Below are 3882 nucleotides of genomic sequence, written 5' to 3' on the forward strand. Positions count from 1 at the left end.
GCTGCTTCCGCGAATGTTGATAGTTGATCCAAGAAGAATGAAGTCGTTGACAACTTCAATCTTTTCTCCATTGATAAGAATGTTGTTTATTGGTCCAGTGGTGAGGATTTTTGTTTTCTTGACATTGAGATGTAATCCATACCGAAGGCTGTGCTCTTTGATCTTCATCAGTAAATGTTTTAAGTCCTCTTCACTTTCAGCAAGCAAGATTGAATCATCTGCATTTTGCAGGTTGTTAATGAATCTTCCTCCAATCCTGATGCCATTTTTTTCTTCATAGAACTCAGCTTCTCGTATTATTTGCTCAGCATTCAGGCTAAATAAGTATGGTGAAAGAATATAACATTGTCACACACTTTTCTTAATTTTAAAACATTCAGTGTTCCCATGGTCTGTTCGAACAACTGCTTCTTGGTGCAGGTAGTGATTACTCATGAGTACAATTAAGTGTTCTGGAATACTCATACTTCTCAATGTTGTCCATAGTTTGTCATGATCCACACAATTGAAAACCTTTGTGTAGTCAATAAAGCACAGGTAAACATCTTATATTCTCTGCTTTCAGCCAAGATCAATCAGACATCAGCAATGATACCACTCGTTCCACAGCCTCTTCTGAATCTGGCTTGAACCTCTGGAAGTTCTCTGTCAATGTATGATTGTAGCCGTTTCTGTATTACCTTCAGCAAAACTTTACTCGCATGAAATATCAAAGAGATTGTCCAATGATTTCAGCATTCTGTTGGGTCATCTCTCTTTGGAATGGTCACAAAGATGGATCTCTTCCAATAAGTAGGCCAGATAGTTGTCTTCAAAATTTCTTTGCAGAAATGAGTGAGTGCCTCCTGTGTCACCTCACTTTCTTGAAAGATTTCAATTTTTATTCCATCAATTCCTAGTGCCTTGTTCTTTGCCAATTCCTTCAACGCACCTTGGATTTCTTCCCTGAGGATCATTGGCTCTGGATCATATGGTACCTCTTGAAATGGTTGAACATTTACCATTTCCTTTTGTTACAGTGACTCTGTGTATTCCTTCCATCCTCTCTTGATGCTTTCTGCATCGTTCAATAATTTTCCCAGAGAATCTTTCAATAACAAAAGTGGAGGCCTGAATTATTTATTCAGTTTCACCTGCTTGAGAAATGCTGAGGGTGCTCTTCCTTTTTGGTCTTCTGATTCCAGATCTCTGCACATTTTATTATAATATTGGCTTTATCTTCTCGAGCTGACATATATATATATAATACATATATTGTTATATGTACCACAAATATATAAGAGTTTGAAGGAGGATATTTGCACATGGATAATGACAGGGAGGTAGTGCGCCAACTGTTGATGCATGGAGGTGATTGCAATCAAGGAGCTGAAACAAATTGCATGATTAGTTGAATATTAAACTGATGGTCTTTTCTGTACACTTTCATTCAATTAACAATAAAAAATTTGGAAATAAAAAAGTATACAAACCACATAATGCATTAGGAAAGTCTGTTACAAAAGACATATTTAATGTTCTGAAAAGCAAAGATGTTACTTTGATGACTAAGGTGTTCTCAACTCATGTCATGGCCTTTTCATTCATCTCACATGTGTAACAAAACTACACAATGAAAACACAAGACACAATAAAATAATCAGTGCATTTGAATTGTGGTATTGGCTAAGGATATTCAGTATAGCATGCAGTTTCAGAAGAATGAAACAAACAAACAAAACTCAGAATTCTATGGATGGCAACATGGATTCTCCTTAAAAGTGAGGATAGCAAGATGTTGACTTACTTTTTGGACACATAAATATAAAGAACAATCACTCGAAAAACACATCATGACAAGTCACTCAGAGGGTCAACAAAATCTCGAGAAATCCTCCATTAAATGAATTGGTATGATAGCTGCATCAAATACATCATCATGAAGATGGCATAGGACAAAGCATCTTTTTCTTCTATTACAGATAAGGTTGTCATGAGTTGTGGCCTACTCAAAGTAACTCCCAAGCACCATAGCAGTGAACATGCACATTTTGGGAACATAAATTTTATAAGAAATCTTTTAAGTCTAGAAATGGCAAAGGAATCCACAATTTGAAACAAGCCATATTTCAGACAGCTATAATAATTTTTGATATTTAAGACTGAAAAAGAAACATGAAATAATGTGGAAGTTAATGATAATGAGAAAAAATTATCTAGAGATATGACTTTACTTAAAAAATCAAATGTTTTTAGGTGTAATTTTATAAAATATAAAACTTTTAGGTATAATTATATACAATATAAAGAAGAATTTTGAAAAACAAATAAAATATCACTAGTTTTTATGAGCATGTGCAAATTTCAGTAGTGCAGCAAAGCTGCAAAAGTCTCCCTTGTATGCTAATTTGCACTGGCAGCATGCATCATTGTGTGTATATAGATTTATTAATTCAACAAGTAACTATACTTTGCAAATTACTACTCTTGAAAGTTGGCAGATACCAGATACATTAAACTACACTACAGATAGAACTTAAATAAATACTGCACATACTGCATGATACTAACAAAAATGACTGTAATGATCATTTCAACAATATTGAGTAAATTCCATGGTGGTCATCACTCTGAATCCTAAACTAGGCTTAGGAGCTATGGGAAAAATGCATCTCAGAGGGCAAAAACAGAGAAAGGATGACAATACAGTTTAACATGTTAAATCTCCAAACATTCTGTTATTGTGACACCAATTGTTAGAGTTCTCTTTCTAGTATTCTGACATTAGAATTGTTTAACAAGTATCTTGGGAATTAGAGGGCATTCCTCAGTAGTCACACACAGCCATCTCAGCTGCATACATACTATTGCTTCTGCTTTTCCCAGACTGACCTAGCATTAACTAAATTGGATGTCAAGTGTGTCACCGTGTTGTAACTGTCGGTGACATTGTCACTTGGGCTCCTGAGATGAAAGACAAAACACTTCTAAAGGAACAGAATACATGATTTGAAGAAGCAGGTGGCATGCACAGGATTTGTCTTTTATTTTTGGATTTATTATATTCTGATTGTTGAGTGCTTTAGAATATTGAAGCAAGCTCTATCTTTTAATGCCATAAGCTTTCTGTCAAACATAACAATCAGAGGCCACCTTTCATTCAGAAACCCACCCAGTAGCAAAGAACAGTGCAATTAAAACTGGCTGGAAGCTAGCAGTCTCATTTTTTTTTGTTCCATTCCATAACAAATAACTTACAATGAGTCCATCTGTAAAATCTACAGTTTCATAACTGCATCTTACTGACATTAGTTAAAATTTGAAAGGTATTACTAGAGAATGATTTTTTTTTAAATTTGAAAATACCTCTATAGTGGTAATTCTTCAATACACAACCACACAAATCACAGGTATATGTTTGTCTATCAAATTTAAAAACAGGTTTACTTAGAGAGTGAAATTTTATGTAGTTGTGTAATGATCATAATATATAAATGGAAATAAAAATGCCCCAATAATTCCCCATGATTTGAAAGGGAATTTTTAAATAAAATTGACTATTGTTCTTAGTTTAGGTTTCATGAGGGTAGTGATAATTCATTGGGAGAAGTCTCAATTTCCAGTCAAAGAGCTGGGTTCAACTCCCAGTCAATGGTCTTCATGAGCAGCCACAAGAAGTTGGTCATTGGAGACTTGTTTGTTGCAATGATGCGAGGCAGATTTCAATGAATCTTCTGGTTAAGACAAACTAGGAACAGTAAGCTGGAACTCTAATTCCCAAAATCCATTAATGAAAGTCTTTTGGGTCCCAATGAGCTGCTTTCCACTGTGCAGATGATCACTATGGGTACGGGGCAGATTCAATTGCATGCTAACAATAACATATTAGACTGATATCTGCCA

This window comes from Chrysochloris asiatica, unplaced genomic scaffold (genome assembly GCF_000296735.1).
Source record: "Chrysochloris asiatica unplaced genomic scaffold, ChrAsi1.0 scaffold00414, whole genome shotgun sequence".
Taxonomy (NCBI): Eukaryota; Metazoa; Chordata; class Mammalia; order Afrosoricida; family Chrysochloridae; genus Chrysochloris; species Chrysochloris asiatica.